General features: G+C 39.6%; 1 protein-coding gene across 2 annotated transcripts in view; it reads left to right on the forward strand.

Annotated features, from left to right (window-relative positions):
* Positions 1-22,499, forward strand: part of LOC149239237 (serine/threonine-protein phosphatase PP-X isozyme 2) — a 201,814-nt gene that overhangs the window by 54,678 nt on the left and 124,637 nt on the right. The gene's annotated exons all lie outside the window — the stretch shown is intronic.

Below are 22,499 nucleotides of genomic sequence, written 5' to 3' on the forward strand. Positions count from 1 at the left end.
TTGTTCAGTATTTGGGATGCTCTTCCGTTGCTGATGCAATAGCAACATCAGTTGGAGAAGGTTGCAGTGCAAATGTAGTGTTGGTAGTGGCAGTGCCAATAGTAGCACGGATGTAAAATTTGAGAAGGAGTTGCAGTACAGATTCCTTGTTGGTAGGGGCAGTGCCAACAACAACAGTACAGATGCAACATTTGCGCAGTAGTTGGTGGACAACGACGTCAGACATCAGTAGCATAGAGGGAGATGTTTTAGAGTCAGAGTGATGCTTCAGCGAGTTTCATTACTAGAGCACATTCCTCGCTAAGAGGGAGTGTTGATTTCTGGTAGCATCGGATGTGCTCTAAGTCTCAAAATTTACAGGGAGGCTTAGACACATGCATTCTCCAATACCTAAAAATTGTTTTGAGAAATTCCACACGAGGACAATTTTATTAAATTAATTAATTATTTTTAATGGGTGCCTAAGTCTAAACTTAGGAAATTAAAATAATTAAAGGGTATTAATCTAACTGTGGGTGAAACTTCTAGAAGAAGACAAAGATCGAGTCCAAATGATTTGAGCCATTGATTAGAATCTAATTTGGGTTGTTGGTTCTCAATTGGAGGATTATAAGGACATCGATGGGCGCTTGGAGAACATGTCGAGCAGAGATCAGAAGATCGAATTTCTGAAGCAGAGCAACTGCCAGAGAGAAATTCGAAGTGATCTTTTGCAGTGAGGGGCAGGGATAGTTCTGGTTGGAGATTTCTCCTGATCTGAGAATACTAAGAAGGGAAGGCAGAGAGAGATCCGGGAGAGGCAATGTAGGCTAAGTTGGCTAGCGTACGCTGACGCAGAGGTAGCATAGAAGCCTTGAGGAGGTCCGAATATTTGCTGGAGGAATCGATATCAGAAGCTAGAAGCTGTGGTGTGAGACCAGGAGGTGAAAATCGAAGCTCCTGGGCAACAAATCGATTAGTGGAAGGGGTGACGCTGCCCCTTGAGGCTGTGACGCTGGGCTGTCGCAGTGACTGCGTAGAGGAAGCCAAGGGCTATTCATTCTGTGACTGGATCAATCGGGATCACCTATGATAGTGTGAGGTACTTCTCACTATTCTTCTGTCAATGATATTCTTTGTACTGGATAGCCAACAAGGCATCCAAAGATTGTATTCAAAAACTATTGCTTAATAATAAAACCCTTAGCTGCTGCACCGGTTTTCCCACATTGGGTATTTCCAGGGACAATTGTCCAAAATAACCGTGTAAATGTGTCGTGTATTTCTTTCTTGTTCAGTTTCTTGTTTCCGCATTTTATTTAAATGGTGAAGGCTGTAGTGTATTAGTTTTGGTGTTTACAGTAGGAAACAATAAACAATTTGTTGAGGTAATTAACAAATAAGAGAAATGTAATCAGTTGTTGCAGTAGAAATTTGGGCATCCAAATTTTCACACTTAGTACTTTTTCATATAAAGTGACTTTTAAAACACATGAGACTTTAATAACTTAAGTACCTTGTACATCTCTGCATAAAAAGTACTTTAGCTCCTTCACATTAATTCAGCTTCAAAGGAGGAGTTCAATTCAGCTGGAGTGAGGGTCGATTCAGTTGTTGAAGGTTGGGAAAAATTCCGGAGGGGCTAGCGAGTCATTCTCAGAGACTGAGTTGGGATGGACGACTTGATCAGAGCAGCTTCTAATCAGAGCAGCTTCTTGCAGTGCGTGTGAGGGGCTATGCAACATCTGCGCAGAGGTTGACGCAAGGGGTTTTAAGCAACCCAGTTTGTGTCAGATTTGGAGCTGGATCAGTGTCGACTGAGGCAAGATTTGTATCACTAATTTTTGTAGCCAAATTATCTTGTAGAGGATTGCCAGTTTTGGGCATCCAGATTGTACTCAAAATTTCATTTCTGCATAATAATAAAACCCTCATCTGATGCACTAGTTTCCCGCATTGGGTTTTTCTGGGAACAATTGTCCAAAAATAACTGTCATATTTATATGTGTGTGCTCTATATTTCTCAGTTTCCATAATTTTATTTTTCCGCAATATTTTTATTGTGAAGAAATTGCAGTGTGATTAATTCATTATTTTTTCCGTAATAAAATAAACTACATATTTTAATCATTTAGAAGATTAATTCCAATAGTTGCATTTCAAGGAAAATTTCACAGGAAACTCCTTGAAGGCATTAGAGACATATTCTCCACCATTGTCACTTCTCATTGTCTTGATCTTCTTTCTAGTTTGCTTTTCCACCAAAGCCTTAAACTCCATGAACATGTCTAAGACTTCATCTTTCTTTTTCATAAAATAAATCCAAGTTTTCCGAGAGAAATCATAAATGAAAGTAACATAATACTTGTGTTTCATAAGTGATGGAGAAGAGAAGGGCCCACACACATCTGAATGCACTTGCTCCAAAATCCATTTGGCTTTGCTGTCTTGGCCCTGGAAGGAAGACTTGGCATACTTGCCACGCGTGCACCCCTTGTCCACTCCACTCTTGTTAAAACTGCATTTTTGTAATCCTGTGGCAATCTGCTGAAGAATTTTTAGTGCCCCATGATGCAAGTATCCCATGTGCCCGTGCCAAAGTTCTCCAACATCTCTACTCTGCTCACATCCTGCCTTGCTGCTCAAGGTTGTGCAAGTCTCTACCTGCAACCTGTAAAGGTTCCTCATCCTCACACCTATCTGTTTCACTGTCCCAGAAGCTAGATGCTTGAGGTACACCATACCTTTGCTGAAGATGATATCATATCCCTTGCCCTCAACAGTTGCTACTGAAATCAGGTTCTTCTTCAGCCATGGAACATAGAGAACATCTCTGAGATGGAGAGAGCTCCCAGACTCCCTCTCAAAGCTGACAGTACCAACTCCCTTGGTTGCATACTTGCCATTATCTCCAAACTCGATATGCACCTGCAAATCCTTCTCCTCCAGCTGGTTGAAACACTCCCTATTCGTGGTCATATGGAAAGAGGCTCCTGAATCAATATTCCACGTGCTACTCCCTACTGAGCTTTCCATGCAAGCTATCAATGAGAAATCCTTCTCAAACTGAGAGGCAAATCCATCTACCTCAGCTGATGTAGCGACATGCTCCTTATTCGACCCCTTCTTCTTCTGATTAGGACCTTTACTAGCATAATGTCCAAACTCATGGCAATGGAAGCATTTGATCTTACTTGGATCCTTCTTCTTCTTGTCACTCTTTTGTTTGTTCTCGCCCTTCCCTTTGCCTTTCTTGCCTTTGGCTTTATCTGCAAGGGCAAGATTCTCCTCTTCCTTCTCAACCTTCGAACCCTTGCCACTGCTGCTAGAAGCCTCGACTAAACTGAGCCTTAGCTCTTCTTGAGTGAAATCACTCCATAGGCGTTCCCAATCTAGAAATTTATCTCGTCCAGTGAGTCCTTGAACGAAAGTAGTCCATTCCTTGGTAAACCCATTTATGGAAACTCACACCAGTTCTCTGCCTTTAGGCTTCTCTCCTACAGCTGCTAGCTCATCACGGACTCCCTGAATTTTGTTGAGATAGGAAGTTACTTTCTCACCCTTCTGCATGTTGGTTGTCCTTAGCTGCTCCTTGAGAATCATTTTATGATCTTGATATAACTTCACAACGACATCCCACATCTTTTTTATTGTATCCTCACCGGAAACATGCGGGGCTATATGATCTCGTAGTCCATCTAGGATCATCCTCTTGGGTTTTGGCCATTTGCCTTTGGAACAACTATAACTGGTCTGGATCTGTAGGTTCTGCAACACCTTTCTCAGCAAACTCCTGCAGTCCATACTCATTCAATAAGAAACTCATCCAGACTTAACAAAAACCAAAGTTTGAGGCACCATGAAGTATATCCTGATCTCTCAACAGTATTGTGGCCATATCTCAACAGTATTGTGGCCATATTTCAAATCTGAAGGTTGTGTGCTAGTCGATTTTGTTCATTGCTTTGATACCATCTAGGAAATCCACGAAATTCTGCAACTGCTAATATGAACAATTTGAAAACTAATTTCTTTTCATATAGACACATAATTTCTCTATTTATTTTGCACCGGAGTAAGAACATAAATAAATACACAATCACACAATTCAACAACACATTTTTTCTAGGGAACCCAACTAGGAAAACCCTCTGCTAGATTGAGAATATTATTGATATAAGAATGAGCAATAGTTCTCTTACAAAACACTTAGCTTCAATAAAGAATACAATGATTTCCTTGCCTTAGACTAGGCTTGAAACTGTTGCAAGAATGATGACCTTGCCTCCCTAAATCCTTGCGCACACATGAGCCCTATTTCCTTGCGCATGGGTTCCTAAATTCTAGCATAATAGGTGCTCCTAAAAAATAGGAATTTCCTCCTATTTTCGTGTGCACTTGCTAAGGGAAATCTCCTACCAAACTCGCATAAGGTTTCTCCTTACACGCTTTCTCTCAAGCTCACACACAAACCCGTGCTCAATTATGATACAATGAGTGCCTCTGTTTGCCATTTTAAAGCAATTCAAATGGCTAAAGTTAGCAATGTTGAAGTTTCTAAATTTACTTAATTTAGAAATCCTTCATGCACTTTTTTTGATTTATTCCTACCTACTTGTTAATTTTTCTTTAACAAGGTATTTACAAAGTAAATACTGAAAATAAACACCAGTGCATGCTCAACATATTACAGATTAGCAACTAAAGGAAACAAGAACAAACACACCACATGGCACCATTATTTTTGGACCAATGTCTCTGGAAAAACCCAATGCGGGAAAACCGTGCAACTATCCGAGGCTTTTCTTATTAAGCAATATCAGAGTACAATCTGGGTGCGGTAACTGGCCCACCAAATAGAGAATTTCCTTAGCAGCTATACCTCACAGTTTGAGAGAAATCTCTTGGCTGAAACCTAAGAAAACCTTTCCGGTAGCTCCTTAGCACAAAACTGCTCCTACAACCCCAGCATCTGCCCAATCTGGACTGCGTCAGCCCCTCTCTGTCTCATGTTGGCCCTGCGTCAGCCTTTCTTGGCTTGCATCAGCGCTAGGAGGCCTTGCGTTAGCTCTTGGAGCCTCTGCATCAGCTACGCTGGCCCCTTTGGTGCTCTGCGCAGCACTTGGTTGCCTCTGCGTGGCCTTGTGTGAGCCTTTGCTAGCTCTGCGTCACCCTCCTTGGCTGCTGCGTTGCTCTCCCGGCACAATCTCTGCCTTCTCTGTTCCTCTATACTTAATGCCCCGCAGCTGCTCTATTGATCACTGATTCTATCTCTCTTAGCAAACCCCGCTCTAGAGAATAGAATGACTGATCATCTGGTGTGATCTCCAAGTGACCCTCAAGCCTACTCTTATACTTTTCCTGTTGACGATTCAACGACCGAGATTAAGTCCCTAATCAACGGCTAAGATTAGATCTGGCTTGATCCATGTCTTTTGGACCACTCTAACACAGATTCATATTAATGCTCATTAATATTTTATTTTCTCTAAGTTTAAACTTAGGGACTCCATTAAAAATATTAATTATTTTAATATCTCTTGATCTGTTTAGAATTTGCCCAAACCCTTTTGGGTATTGGAGATCTCATGTGCCCCAACGTCTCCACCAAATTTCAAGGCTAGAGCACATCCAATGCTACCCCAAATCAACACTCCCTCTTAGCGAGGACTGTGCTCTAGCAATACTCCTCACTGAGTATTACTTTGATCATCCGGCATTGGTACCTGTGCTGATGCTAGGCCTTCTTGCCCATCATCCTCTGCACTGCTGCCTCCTGTACTGCTGCCCATGGTTCTGCCACTGCCACTGCTGCATCTATACGACAACTCCCTCTACATCCGTGCTGCTGTTGGTCCTTTCTTTCAACACTGCATCCGCACTGCACCTCCTCTCATCATGCTGCATTGTGTTGCCCACTGTTGCACTGCAACTCAGTTACTGAGAAGTAAGTAACCGATCTCCCAACTGACCTCCCTGTTGGGCTAGAAACACCCACTGATGCTGAAGCTCCCTCTGCCGCTGACAAGTGCTCCCTCTCTTTGACCTCTGTGCTGCTGCAACAACTCCCTGCATCTCGCACTGTTGCACACCTCGCTATGCCTTCCTGCACTGGTGCAACAGTCTTGTGCCTCTTGCACTGCTGCAGCCTGCTAGCTTTGCGCTGTCGTGGGACTCCTGCACTGTAGCTCTCTCTGTCGCTCCATCCGTATTCGTCTCTACCCACCCAACCAGTCCTGCTACTCGTCGTTGGGGCTCCCATAGCAAGGTCTAATCCAAGAGGCTGGGTACCTCGAGGATCTTGCCCTTCATCGCCTGTAGTCGATCTGACTATAACTCGATGTCTCCCCACTTTCGCTCAAGTGGTGTGTGTGCACTCATGGCACAATCATCATCTGTCAAAAGTTCCTTCTTTACCCGTGCTGGCGCTGCCTTAGTCTCGGAAGACTCTCCCTTACTCTTCTTCCTTGGGCATTGGGTCGCATAGTGACCCATCTCCCCACAGTGTAAGCACTTGATCTTGGAGAGATCTTTCTTCTTCCGCTTCTCCTGCTTTCCCACAGATGCTAGGGCCACATCCTCCTCCTCCTGCTTGACCTTGATCCCTTTGCTGTTGCTCCCTGTCTTTGACTGTTGTCTGATCTCTTCCTAGCGAAGAGCTGCCCACATCTCTTCCCAAGGTAGGAGAGTCCCTTTGCCCATGATGCTCTGGACAAACACTTTCCACTATTCTGAGACAACATTCAGGGCTGTCCTCACCATAAGCTCCTAATCCGGTGTCGCTCCTATAGTAGTCAACTGATCTCGGATCTCATTCAGTCCTCCGAGGAAGGAGTCAATCGTTTGACCCTTCTTCATTCGATACGACCTCATCTAGTTCTCGAGCAGCATTTTTCTCTGCACAAAAGTATGCTGGTACAGGTTCTTGAGAGCTTCCCATATCTCAACTGTTGTTTCCTTCCCGGCTATATGTGGTACCACATGATCCTTGACCTCGTCAAGGATAATGCACTTGGCCCTCACCATCGCCTTCTCGTACTTGTCATTTTCATTTGGGTCAACTGGGATAGCTATAACCTTCAAGGAGAAGTTCTTGACATGATTCCTGTCAAGCACTGATAAGATTCTGGCCTTCCAGACTGCGAAGTTCGATGCTCCGTCCAGTCTATCGTGGTCTCTTACACCGTGAAGTGCTATGACGCTCCTCTACTTCGCTCCTGGAAGTTCTCTGTTCGACTCCTCTGAGTCTCTACTTCCCGTTTGGAAGTTCGCTTCTGGACTCCCTCTGAGCCCTGATTTCCCTCATGGAAATCCTTCTGCCTCTTGTCGAGATGCTCCCTACTCTGATCGTCTTGTGCAACTGCATTGTTGATCCAGGTTCCTCGACTAGAAACCCTTGGTAACAATTCCTCTAGCCCTGCTCTGTCAGGTACTTGTTCTGACTACAATACCTCACCAACTCCACTCTGCAATATTCCTGCAGCCTTCTAGACCCCAACAACTGCCTCTTTGTGAACTGCGTCAGCCCTTCTCTGCCTCACGTTGGCTCTGCGTCACGTTGGATGGGTTTGCGTCAGCCCTTCTTTGCCTCACGTTGGCTCTGCGTCACCCTGGATGGGTTTGCATCAACCCTTTGGCCCTCCGTGTCAGCGATGCTGGCCTCTTTGAGGCTCTGCGCAGTTCTCGGCTTCTTCTACGTGGCTCTGGCTGGCTCTGTGTCACACTTCCATGGCTTCTGCGCTGCTAGAAACAACTTCTGTTACCTCGGGACAACTGTTTTTTGCTGCTATTGCTCCACTCGACTGATGTCTCTTAGTCCTCTTGTGATCTACAATCACGCTCTGATACCAGGTTGAAGTTTCTAAATTTACTTAATTTAGAAACTCTTCATGCACTTTTTTTGATTTATTCCTACCTACTTGTTACTTTTTCTTTAACAAGTTATTTACAAAATAAGTACTGAAAATAAACACCAGTGCATGCTTAACATATTACAGATCAACAACTAAAAGAAACAAGAACAAACACACCACATGACACCATTATTTTTGGTTCGATGTCCCCGGAAAAACCTAATGCGGGAAAACCGGTGCAAATATCTGAGGGTTTTCTTTTTAAGCAATATCAGAGTACAATTTGGGTGCTGTAACTGGCCTACCCAACAGAGAATTTCCTTAGCAGCTATACCTCCTCATAATTTGAGAGAATTCTCTTGGATGAAACCCTGGAAAACCCTTCCGGCAACTCCTTAGCACAAAACTGTTCCTGCAACCCCAGCGTCTGCCCAATCTGGACTGCATCAGCCCATCTCTGTCTCACGCTGGCCCTGCGTCAGCCTTTCTTGGCCTGCATCAGCCCCAGGAGCAAATGACCTAGCAGTTTTAAATATCTTTGTTATGGAAGTGTTTGTTTTAATTGAAGAATTGAATATTTGTTTGGTCCCTTATGATGGGAGAAGGCATTACTCTAGGCTACAAACTATAATACCTAGCAATTTCTCAACCCATTTTCCCTCTTTGTGGAAGAAATAGACCATCAAGCATGTGTCTTTACTCAATCAACTTTGGTGTGGTTTCTTCTCAATATGGAAAGCATCCATCCTACGAGATAAGCTTCCTTGGGCTATTGATTTCCAAGCACACTAGCAACATTTTCTTGCTGAAGTTTTTCTTTTTATTTAGTATATGTTCTGATGAAAGCAATGAGATTAGTGTGACTATGAAGGTATTTGGTTATTGTTTTTGCTTTGTTCATAACCTCGCTTACGTAATCAATTTTACATATAACGTTTTTAGTCAAATTTATGAAGCGTGCACCAGAAGATGTCCAAGATATTAGTGACAATTTGTTGAACATGTTAGTCTCACACCTTCTTAACAATTTCATCTACGAGATAAGAAAACAATTGAGTAGTCTTAATTTTTTTCAAGACATCAACAGATTTAAGGAACATTGTTCCCTTTGGGCAAGATACAAGGAATTTTGTGAGGGTCCTCTTCTTGGTATTTCTCCAACTATCACTACTGATCATGCATCTTGACTTCCTACGAGTTATGATAATCTATAAGCACAAGGTGAACACCATGAATAGTCTTGGATAATAAATCAGTCATGAGGTTCTCACATGTAGGAGTTTTGAGTCTTGGACTTGCAATATCAACAATGTCAATCAGACCCTGCCAATAGGGGCTCCTAACACAGTGGATTGATGGCTGAGTAATATAGAAAATTGGAAATAGACATTCTTTTTCCAGTTTGTGCTCTCTAAGGTAGGTTGGGAAACATGGTTTGTGTCAGGAGCAAAAAAAGTGTTATATTACCATCTCCACAACTAATATTTGTAGTAGGAGGTTGAGGCATTTGGGTTTGTCTTTAACTTTAAGATTGTGGGGTAGTGAAACTTGGGTTTGGCATTATGGATTCTATATATGGGGTTGACAAAGAAGTAATATGACAAGTTTGTGGAGCTGCAATTACTACTATTTCGTTGTTTATTCATGCTTTCTTAGCTTTAGACTTGTCAAGTGCTTCAAGCACGTCAAGCTTGCTTGATGCTTAACATCTTTTGGGAACAACTAGGTAAGGATTAATGTCATGCCTGGGAATTTGAGCAAGGTGGTACTTGAATTGATTTATGCCACCAATATGCTCATTTTTTACAAAATTTATGCCATGACTTCAATTTTTTTGGAATTTGGTTAGAATAGGACCACACAATTTGTTTCCTCAACATTTCTAAAGATTTGTAAAGTTTTGGTTTTGTTTATTATTTTTTGTTAGGGTTTGTGGTTTTGCCAAACCAAGTCATGCTTGGGGACTCACAAGGCATACTTGCGAGCTTGGTAACATTGTGCCCATATGCCTTGTAGTTGGGCTCCAAACCTTCTAAAGGCCCACATTGACATTGATACCATATGGAATTATGCACACAAAGTATAACGTTGGAGGGAGGTAACATATATGGCTATCAGACTATCGTAAGTTTATCATAGAGGTTGTCTTTTTATGATTCACTAAGCTTGGAGAAGTTTATGGACAAATCATGAAAAATGCTCAAAGTATTACATAAACAATAATTATTTCTTTTGTTATACAACAAAATGAAAGTTCATTGCGTTTTATAGGGTATGTACCATTTTCTTGTCCATGCTATTGCCCACCTTTTGAATGATGGTTTTGAGTTAGGATTTAGACATGTAATCAAATATTATTTATCCATAATGGATGGTTGGATTGATATGTTTTATAGTTGAGAGGATTGTTGCATTATCATTGAGAGATAGGTAAAAGACTAATAGACTTGAAGTATAGTTGGCATGGGGAAGACTGAAGATCATCACAATCATATGAATCCTATAGCCTATTTAGAGCATTATTGATTGGAAATTGTTTTGGACATGTGTATCTAGCTTTCTATCATGAGTATGGTTACTAGTCCATTTCCTTTATAGAATTTATGTAGGTTCAGTTTATATATTTTATTTCACGAGTCCACAATTCAATGTCTTGTGATAGTGTAACCATAAATATATAGATAGATATCAATAAATACTAATAATAATAAATGAAGTGATACATCCTAACTTAAGGGCATTATGGCTAGTCAATGTGTATGAGTATATTGCAATGTTCCATGGGGATGCGTCCCCCCACCTGGGAAATGTGTCCCCGTGCTTCCTTGTGCTTCGGGAATGTCTGGGGGACATTTCCCATGTCAAAATTGAAACATGAGGAAACTCGAAGGGGGGACGTTTCCTCCCAAAGGAGGAAACGTTTTCTGTGTTTCCAAAAAAATTTGAGGTCAAATCATAAAAAAAAGCCAAATCCCTATTTTTTTTATAAAATATTATAAATATACTATGAATTAATTCTAGAAGAGCGGAGAAGTTAGTTGTTGTGCATAGTGCCCTACATCTTGACCATAGGAAGACACTTGAGTATTTGAAGGGACCAACAACATGATGGGATGTTAATCCAAACGATGATGTACATGTAAGATATGGAGGAGGGACTTGATGAGACACAAATGAGTTGGTTGGTGTGCCACTTAGCATGTTTGAAAATGCAAGTGATTCTGATTCAGATGGTGTCATGGTTGATCTTGATTTATTCATGCAACAGCTGGATGCAGAGACTAGCAAGGCATTACCTTGAGCAATTATGCTTATTTGTCATTTGATATGTTCTTTTGTTATCTGCTTTTCTATTTCAAACTTCAGTTGTAGGCTTTAGTTTGTTTTGAGTCTTGATATATGATATATTAGACTTGACTATAAAAATTTGAATCTTGATGTATCAAACTTGACTTTTATTTCAATATTCAGTATTCACAGTTGGAACTTCAATATGGTTTAAATTTTTATTTTCATTGTACAATGTTACAGTTACATGTATGATTGTATCATGTTTTTCGTTTTAAATTTGTTTCAGTTGTATGATTCATTGATTTATCCTTCATGATGTAAATGTTATATGATGATAAAGACAGTTAAATTATAAAATTTCAATGATATATTTATAATTTTTTAGTATTTTACTATTTTTGTCGGGGTCCCTTGTGTTAAAGACCTCGACGTCCCCCCACGTTTCCTAAAAATTGGTGGGGAGCTTTTGCATAGGCCGCTCTCGCCTTTCCACGCTCCCTTGTCCCCATCTTCCGGAAACTTGGTGGAACTATGGTATATTGTGACATGGCATTGTATCATATAATTCTACAATCTATCTTATTAATTATTATATATATCTTAATGATCCTATCTGCATTTCAACCTACTATCCTACTTATGTTGGATAGTCATAAGTAAATGAATTATTGTTCATTTCATTTGGTATCAAAGGCAACCGTATTTTGCTCTCACCTTTTGCCACTCATAATTTTCAGAGTTTCTCTAAGTTCGGGTCTTTGGCCACAATTGGGCTTTTGGCTATTTTAAGTTTAGAAGGCCATTGAAGGAATATTCCTCATTGTAAATTGGAGTTTTTTATGCCATACGTTGAAGTTCCATGAAAATTCCATTGCAAAAGTTGAAGAGAAAATCATAAATTTTAAAGAATAATAGCAAGCATAATAGGACCAGTTGGACATAATTCTAGGAAAGAAGATCAAAAGCGCTATCGAATAAGGATAGACTTATAGGTACGTTCTATACTTGCCACTCCGATGAGTGGTTATCAGATAATACTAGCCAAGGAAAAAATGTCTACGTTCATTGTCTTCATGAAGTCACCACTGTTGCTTGTTAGATAAAAAATTGACGTTGAGATGGGTTTTATATTTTGTTAAGATGGAAATTCCCCGATGCATTCAAAACATTACACTAGATCATAAATCAAATAGCTAGGTGTACCACTACCATTAAGCTTGCATGTCATTGAAATTGGTGTCAATCAAGTTTGCCAACCATAACTAGGGTTAAACAATTTTAATCAAATATGTAGCTAATGAATTGTATAGAATCCCCATCTAGAACTTTAAAAGCTGATATCCTATCTGAGAGAAATAATAGTTGCGGAATTAGGAGTGTTGATAAAAAGGGTACCAAGGAAGTGTTTTGTAGAGCTTTTCCCTTTTTGCCTAGGAAAACACATTAAAACACCTTTTTAGTAAATGGTTTTATGAGTTATTAAAGTCATTTGAGGTGACTTTATGAGTTATTTAAGTCATGTGACTGAAAGTCACTTTATGGGGTACTTTTTTTTTTAACAATCATGACCCAATGACTAAGCAAGAGCTGAGATGTCCTGTATTGACCACAGACGAAGTGAAAATTTGCTGGGGCCGCCTCATCAATACAGGCTAAGCATGTCATTTTGAGGAATTGAACCTGTGGTGAGGGAGTTAACATCCCATCTCAACCACACTGTCTACCCTTGACATTTTATGGGGTACTTTAATACCATGTACCTCAAATTATTAAAATTACTTTATGTTTTTAAAGTGATTTTATGAGAAAAAGTACATGGTACCTTATATTATTAAAGTAACTTTATGTGAAAAAGCTACTAGCCTACTAGGTACAACTTAAAGCTATAAATTGACTAGGGAGACTCATTAATGAGGGGGTTCACATGGAAAAAAGGGTCAAGTGAGGAAAAAATCTGCACCATTGATCTAGAGGGCTGAGATCTAATGTCAGCCCTTGATCAAAAGGGTTAGGGTTCTCTCATCATAATGAGAACTAAAAAAGAAAACGCGTGAGAGGTTACTCATTCTTCATGTGCATTTGTGGAGAAGAGGAGAAGAGAAAGGGTGAAGGAGAGAAAGGCTGTGATAAACAAGGGCTGAAGGGATAACAGAGTTACAGCAGCAAGAAGAACTCATACTAGCGTAGTTCCCATGCCAAAGAGGCACACAGTCCAAGGAGGGAGACTGCAGTACTGGCATGCAAATCAAGGCAGATTTGCTGAGGATACAGCGAAGGTTTTGAGGCTGGAAGAGCGGTTTTCCAGCACAGTTTTCCAATGCAGTAGGCAGCACACTGTTCCAGGAGAGAGCACACAGATCGAGGAATATCTGCTGAGGAGATCAGCACAAGTTTTGAGGCATAGACAATAGCCCAAAATTGCTGGAGCAGTCCTGATATTCTAGGAGCGGACAGGTCTGTAAGTGTAACGTTTTTTAAGTTCTGACAGTGGTTTTCTGACAGCTGATTTGCCGACTGAGTTAAGTCTGTCAGGGGCCTGATTTTTAAGATAGTATGAAGCAAACAGTGACCCGAATTCTCATGAAGAAATTCTGGGGAGTGGGCTCGAAAATATAGGCAGAGATTGCTGAAGTGGCACAAGCTCGAGATCTGTGGCATAAATTCCTAGAGGCTGGCATGAATTTCAAAGGGGAGATAAGTACCCTTGAAAGGATTTTTAATGCTGTAAATTTCCCTGAGATAAGCATGGTAAAATTTCTCTTCTAGATTGGTCTTTCCCTTGTGGATTTTTCCAGGGTCAAAGTTGACCAAAAAGAAGTGTCTCATTTTATGTGTGAATGCTTGTTAATTTTTTCTATCAGCTGAAAATTTAAAATATAAAGGTAGCCTAGCAATGTTTTGTTTTTAATGCATATGAAGTTTATTTATCAACCATGCTTGTGTTGGGTTGTGGACATTGTTAGAAAATCAGAAAGGCAGAAAGATTTTCTTATTCTTGATAATTACTTGTGATGTTCTTGATTTGTTATTAGTATTACGATTGTTTATATCTTCTTTCTTTTAGTTCATCAAGCAATCACCAAAGCAATAGCACATAAAACAATGGACACCAGATGTAGGCACTATGCCAAGGCAAAACCCCCCTTGAGGGGAAAACCCAATTCTCTTCTTTTCAATAGTATTCTTTGAGTCTCTTCACCCTTGATAAAGACCAAACCTTCCCTCCACACCAAGTCAGCATCCCAGATTTTCGGCCTCTCTTCGAGCAACTCCGACTATATAGCAATTTCTGGCATTAGGCAGCTTCCGACATCAGCAAAACTTGGAAGACTTTGATCTCCCAAACTAGGGCACGAAACAAAGAGAGGCACCAAAATTTTGTTTTTTATCTTCTTCTTAGACTCCACCCAACTCGCACTTCCTTCCCCTTCTTATTCTACTTCCTCCTTCTTCTGGCTTCAAGAGATATTGAACTTTCTTATGAGAGAGTATGCTCCAAATGAATTCGACTTGCTTCTATTTATAGGCTTCAAGGGAGGTCGAATTGATGTCCTTAGGCCAACTTGATCTCTTCTAGGCCGACTTGATGTGGAGGATACATAAATTACATTTGACTCAATACTTAACCTTTTTACATGATTCAAAAGCCCAAGAAGGGTCTCTTTGAAAGTACAATGACTCCATTGACTCAGAATAAATCCTTGAAGTCCTCAATGAGGACTTTGACCTAAAACATGGTGACCCAAGCATGAAACCCATGCTTTAATAAGTCACAATAATAATAATAAAAATTCTTTTCTTCATTCTTTTGACAAGACATTACAAGATGACTCAAATACATTTAATGAAGACTACACTTAGTTACATTTTCCAACAGGCATTAAACCATATGCAAGTAAACTGAACTGGGAGGGGCTACAATAGAACCAAAAATTTCTACAACGAGGTGAAACTATTGTAGTATGCTTAATTAGAGTCATGGTTATCTATTCTGATTCCAAATTTTACTAGCTATTGAATCCATGATCAAATTGCATGCAAAAGGAACCATTGTCAAACTAAATGCATAACAAAAGGCGATACTATTCATGTAAATATATCATCGATCATCAATATTTTATATTAAGATGGTGAGGGTATAATAGATGATCTGGAAAAACATATTGGTCTTCTCATCAATGAGAAGTAGCCATAGATAGCGATTGTTTTAGTCTGTGCATCATGACAATTAGATTACCACAATAAAGTTTTTTAGATCATTAATTTTTTCAAGGAGTAAATCTCTAATCAAATATATTTTTACATGTGGATGATATATGGACGCTCTATTATTAATTATGGGCATCAAAGGGATATAGGATATTACTTATTATAGTTTAATGAAGCTTTCGTAACTATCACGGAAGTCATAAGGGTATTGGAAGTTCTAAGAAAAAAGAGGTTTCAAATGGATTTTAATAAAAAAGAGTGAAAGTTCAATTTTGAAGGTTTTCCAACTTGTTGTTTGACATTATTAAAACTCAAAGGGAGTATTCAAGGAATTTTTTTTAACATTGCTATTTGTTTGAGCAACAAGTGAAATTACATCATTGTTGACAAGGACAATCAATTATTGATTCTAGGGATGAGTATAAACGAAAAGTTACATTTCAGGAATGAAGAATAATATGCATGCAACAATCTATTATTGAGAGCTAACAATTATATATTTTGATAGCCCAATTCAAAAGTTACTTTTATATTTGACAAAGATTTAGACATAATTATATGTTCAACCTCGATAGAAACATCGTATGCTTTTATCTTAAACATGAAGAATTTTTTTTGACATTTCTCCTATAAGAAGAAGAAGATAACATTGTAGAATGTTACAATGAAGCTAGATTCAATAGCTCCCTCATTAGAATACTCTAAAAATATATCAAAGGTGATCATTTAGGATGATCATAAGTTAAAAGAATTTGATAAAGTTATTGTAGATAAAGATAAAGAAATTCTCACTTTAAGGATCATAGTCGAAGCTTGATTGCGAAAATTAAGAAGTTAAAAAGTGAGAAGAGGTCACTGTTACCACTGAAACTAGTAGGGGACCTAAGGGGGATCCCTAAAGGGAAAATGCTAGGCCAAGGGCAACAAATGGAGGCTTAGCTAACTGTCACCTTAGCTAACGCTCCCCTCTATTTATGGACTTTTACCGATGGGAGGAGACCTGGTATAAATAGAGTCACTAGTGAAGGATAAATCAATGGATATAAGTGACCCAAATGAATCTCTCTTAAGCAAGGTACTATGTGTTCTAGGAAAGGGAGAGAGGATTTGAGGGTTAGCTTTATGGGATAAGATTTGTGAAGGAGTTTCCCAATCTCTAAAATCTTTGTTAGAATTGGTATCCCGAATGGTTCTTGAAGAATAGTCTTTCAACGGAGTGGGACCACACAGGGCCAAGTGGACCCTGTCTAGGGTATGAGGAAGGAATGTAGCAACCAATGATATTCTTACCCTGGACAAGGTGGGGAGAAGATCAAAGAAAATATAATTACTCAAAGATGTTGTTTTGACCGCATGAAGTGCTAGCCTTGAGGATGGTAGGGCAAGTTTTGGCCCTAGAGCTAGGGCTTGGCTTTTCTCCCAACTCCACCGTCAGAATGCCTTCAAATTTGGAGGAGGGCTAGAGTAAAGGCCAACGCAGGAGACCCTAGGAGATTGAATTTTTTTAGTGGCTAACTTGCCAAGAAATTGATGCCCTAAGCACCCCAATGTGGCTAGACTTGGGAGAACGTGAAGGAATAAGAGTTTTGGTGACCACCCTTGGTAGAGCAGTGCCTTAATCCTTGGGAGAATGGAGTGTATGTTGATTTTGTGTAAGATTTCATGGTTCCCAGTCAAGGAGGCCTCAAAATTACTTCACAAACTCTCTAGGCCAAGTGAGAGAAATCTTGCAGCTTTTATACTTCAAATGCACAAGAGGTATCGCTTATCAAGGTCAAATTTTACCCCTATGAGATTTCGCTCATACTACATGGCCCATACATGGAGAGAACGTTATAGTAGAGACAATCCCACATTATTAAGCAATAATTTGCATGCATCAATTAGCCCTAAACAACAAAAATCCCATCCAACATATATGACAAAAGTAACAAGAATAACGTCAAAATTTTGTACTTACATGCAGTAGAGTATATCCAACCATTCACAAATGACAATAGAGAAGCTCTAAGAGAAGATAAACCAATAACCATACATCAAAATTCATCCATAAATGCTCCAATTCATCCTCTAGAAAAAGTGTGAAATTCTCTAAAGAAGAGAGAGACCCAATCCAAAGTGATGATGAGAGATGATCTCACCTCACTTGTATTTATACACATCTGAGGAGTTCAAATTAGCCTCCTTGGCCTACAGAAGCCCCAAATATAAAATAATGTGGTAAGAATGCAACTTTTGGTGACAAGCCCACCAAACTAGCTCATGAATGAAAAGATAAGCCTCTCAAGAGGTCAAATAATAATCTATGCATGTCGTAGAGCCCTCTAAGAGGCCTAATGAGGTCCATAGGTGCCATAATGAAGAGAAGGACCCTCAAAAGCAGTGGACAAGGGGGTTGCCCCTCGTAATAACTTTTGGTGCTCCAAATGACATCCGGGGGCACACAAGTGTCATCACGGGTCTCCAAAGACATCGAAGATGCCTGTAGGTCACCCTCAGGGGCTAGGATGATGGTGTAGGTGATGCCACAACATCGTGGAAGTCCTGGATCATCTGCCAAGTGTGTGGTGTAGATCTAGGGCTGGCTGGGCATGATGGATCAAGTGCATCCTCCTCATCCAATAAGTGAACCACGAGCAATCTCTGAATGGCTGTGGGGATTCATGGAGTGCAATGTGCTGCTGTAGAGGCCCATGGCTCTCAATGCTCACCCTACATGTGCCAATGTAGTCCTCTGGAAGATTAGGACCCCGTATAGGGAGAGCAAACCCCAAATGTAAACCATCTGTAATCTTGCATAAGATCCAATGTGTCCCCTAGCCTTCCAACACAACAACTCATTTGAGAAATCGAGTAAATGAACTTACCTATTCATGGACCACAAGGGGGGACTTCATAATGGCTTGCCCTTCCATAATGGGCTTTGGGATGTGCCAATGTCTCCTAAACTCCAAATGGGTTAACCAAGCACCCTATTCGGTGGTTTCCATCTCTAAAGGGGATAATATAGTCAAGGTACCTCCGTTAAAAAGGTGGTGGCATGTGACAAATAAGTGAATGAAGTAAGGGATGAGAATGGGTAGCCTTGGGTCACATGCTCGGGTACAGGGGTAGCTAATAAGAGGGATGCCCACACTTTGGGTTTATAATGTCTAGGAGGAAGCAATTGTGGTACATGAGGTGCCTTGACCTTGGTTTTTTCACCCTTCTTTATATGCCTTTTGCCTTTTATGATTTTCTTTGATTAACTGCTCGGGGCTCAAGGGGTTAGAGCATGATGTGTAAGATATAATAGTGGAAACCCCCTTTTAAGTTGGGGTGTTTCATCGCCCACCAGGGGTTGGGACAATCGTGGGTTCTTATATGATGAAGAAGGCCCATAGAACTTTTTGGAACCAGGGTGATGACCATGATAATGGGGTATAGCGTGTGTATTGGCTTTTGCCCACGTGCTAAAATGTTTTTGTCCCAACCATATTTTGCATTTTGTGGTACTTTCCTTGTTGAATGTTGCCATATATGCGTTTAACTTTCTTTTCATCTGCGTCAATCTTCGGGCTTCATTACAGGCTATGATCCAAGGTGTGGGCAAGGGGAAGGGGCCGACTAACCCTATGTTGACCCAATGGAGGAATGTGGACCCAGGTGGGAAAAGTGATGGATGGGATAATATTGAATGGAAAGAGGGTAATATAAACAGATAAGGGAGCGAGACCATGCAACCAAAATCGGGGTTTCCCATGAAATACCACCACTGAAACCAAATGGTCAGTAAAAGAGATCCCACAGGACTAGAATCCAAGGTTAATTCCCTGAAGGGGTCTACGGGATAGAAGCTTAGACCTAGCCCATTCTTTCCACCGAATACCCCCATTAATCCATCCCAATAAGTGTCCATGATAAGCAAACTACAAAATTCAATTTCAAAATGACAAGGCACACCTTTAGATTCGGGAGGCCCACCTTTAAACATACGATCATGGCAGATGGGCGAGGGAACACATGGCTAGCTAAGGTGGCAGAGAAATGGCGCAATGAACTAGCTGATGGCTGCCAGCTGAGGACCATCTTGGAGAAATTTTTTCTCCTAGGGGTATTACCCACAAAATGGTGGGTAACAGTCACAACAAGAAGTGTTGGAGCAACTTACCAACAAAGAGTCAATGTTGATAAAGAAACAATGATCAAACCTAATGAAATAGAGAAGTCATTATATGTAAAAATGTAGACATTCAACAAGGAAACCGAGATAGTTGCAATAAACATCGCAAATTAGGAAGATGCTTATATTGAAATAATATCAACCAATAAGTCACCAAGAGTATCAGTAGATGAATGTTCGAAAAACAAGACACAAGATGTAAGAATGCCTTATCGTCATCCTAATTATAATAAAAATCATATTATTTAACAAACTAACCGAAGACAAAATTAATACGAGAAGTTCCTATTATACTAAAGAGAAGTTCTGATTTCAAATCTTATTATTTCCCAAATCATAAAAGTCATTGTTGAAGTTTTTATTGCTTCAGAAGGTCTTCTACACTGGCTTGATGTATTAGCATGTAGGAGATGTTTGATTGCCACTTTAGGTGCTCGCCTGGTGGAGTAATTGATTTTATGATTTCTTTGCCACTTTAGGCCAAAGTTCTAAGGATAAGTAATAAAATTATTTAAGTGACTTAGATATAATCTCAACCGTTGATCTCAAGTGAGGCTTAGGATTTAATCCTAGCCATTGATTACCTAAGAGATTAGGGTTAGGGATTTTGGCTTGATGAAATTATAAAATAAGCTTAAGGCAGAGGTGAAGACATAGTTGTGGAGGAAGCGATTTTCTCTAGAACAAGAGGTTCAACTAAACTGAAGAGAAGTGAGGATAAGTGCAGCATGGGATTTCAGGAGAATTCAAGGAAGCCGAGTTCAGGAAAGAGGAGGGCTGAGTTGCTGAAGAAGAGAGCCTAATTGTGGAGGAGGCCGAATTATCTAGGGAATTCGATTTCTCTAGCGTGCAAGGTCTGTATGAGACAGGGAGAAAGGGGGGCTGATTTGCTTCAGGTGGTTCAATTTCCAGATGCAGAATTCTTTGAGGCCAATATTCCCACTGGGCAGAGATTCCAGGTGCCCAACAACTGTTGTTTTTCTATGTATTCTCTGTGGGTCTATGACAGAATTTTTTTGAGAAATTTAATTAAGGAAGATTGTGTTGGGTGTAAATTTTCTGTTGTGGTGTGATTCTCTTCATTTTATTTCCGCCGCATTTTTAAGTTAATATTCCATTGTGTTTATATTTTGCATTCAGAAATATTTGAGATAAATATTTTTTGGAGTTTTAATAAATGTTGAAGTAAAAGAAATCAGATCTGGTGTGAGAAAAATTAACAGTCGATCACCGCAATTTTCTAGAAAATTGAATTAAAGTGGTCTGATCCTTTCACAACAAGTAATTTCTGCTGTGTGCTTCATAACTTGTATTATTTTGTGTCGTCAGTGTTCACAACTTCAAGAACAAGGAATCATGAGAAGGCATTACAAGCTAGAATAACGACATAAAGCTTTTCCACAAAATGCTTGAGGACAAAGCATCTTGAAGGGACATGCAATATAATGAACATAAATATACGTTAGTAAATAATAATAATAATAAATGAAGTAACATCCTAAGGGTCATGACCTATCAACCATTGTGACTAGTCAATGCATATAAATATATCATCACATGGCATTGTATCATATACTTCTTCAACATATCTTATTCATTATTTAATATATTTTATTGATTGTATATTGATATCAACCTACTATCCTTCTTATGTTGGAAATGAATTATTGTTTATTACACTGAAGCATTTGGTAAATTGACTAGATCATTTGTTTGTGAGCAAAATTAAGTGAGCATGCATTCATTTGTTCTTTAACACAAAATTATGTAATAGCTAAAAGATCATATCTTCATGTGTTTTCCATTAAAATTGTGGTATGTCCTGGACTATGAAGTAATCTTACTGCATAATGTTTTTTAATGAACTTTGAGCTGATGAGGCTTAGGGATTGAAGGAAGATTCTCGCTTAGTAGGGACCCACATTTTGACTCTGACTTGGGAGGTCGCCATTGTCACCCTCTTGAATTTCAATAATCATTTTACCGGGGACCTAAGGCACCCTTCAAATTGCCCTCTCTTAAAAGGATATTTTAAAGAGAGAGAATGATCTGCACATAATGATACAAGATATCTTGGGACATGAGAGCATTGAGAGTGCATTTAGCAATGGTGCTACTTAAAGGTCAAGATCTTCATGTGGTGCTAATGCAGACCCTTCACTCTCAGTCAGTAATGACCAAAGATACCAGACAAGGAATTAGGAAAATCTCGATTTGGCAGAAAATTCAAGAGTTTATCTCAGATCAACAAAAATCAGGAAAAATTCAATATGGTAGAAGAGCCAAGAGATTGACTTGGATTGGGAAAAGCTTGACATGGTAGAAGAACCAAGTAAAATCTGGAAAAACTTGACACTTTTAACTACAAAAAAGTTAAAGATATACATGCATTTTGACATGTATACGGCAGAGGTTTTATAGTCTTAGTCAACTTGAGACTCACTTGGTCAACTTGAGCTAGTATGACTCAGTCAACTCAAGTCAGGCGCACAATTAATTGTGGGCAAAGTTTGACTTGTAATTAAACATGATTCCAACTTCATGGAAAGAGCTTGTCTTATCCCAATACTTGAATACCACATTTTTTTTGTTTTCTCAGTTGTCATGTTTAAACTTTAACATATTATTGTGGTCTATTAGATTGTGTCTTGCATAAGTTTATCCAAAATGCATATTGGCTCTCATGGAATTCGTAAATAAGTCGATATCTATATCCTTCTCTTCATGATTTTAATATACTGGGCATTCTATATATTAGTATTATTGTTGGATGAATAAATGAACTGGGCAATCTTTTTAAGTTACTGTTGTGTATATTATCTTTTATATATCCAGTATACTGGATCACTAGGATCAGATTGGTTTAACTTTATTTAAATGTAAAATCTACTTGCTCTACCTGTTGAAAGAATAGTTCTATTTTGACAGTACTATGTGTATTTTAAAAATTTGCCAGGAAGATGTTCCATTTCGAGTAAGTGGGACCTGGGTTCTTTAGCCTTTTT

Source organism: Pinus tabuliformis, chromosome 8 (genome assembly GCF_031772625.1).
Source record: "Pinus tabuliformis cultivar Carrire ecotype Pingquan chromosome 8, CPIR1, whole genome shotgun sequence".
NCBI classification, from domain to species: Eukaryota; Viridiplantae; Streptophyta; class Pinopsida; order Pinales; family Pinaceae; genus Pinus; species Pinus tabuliformis.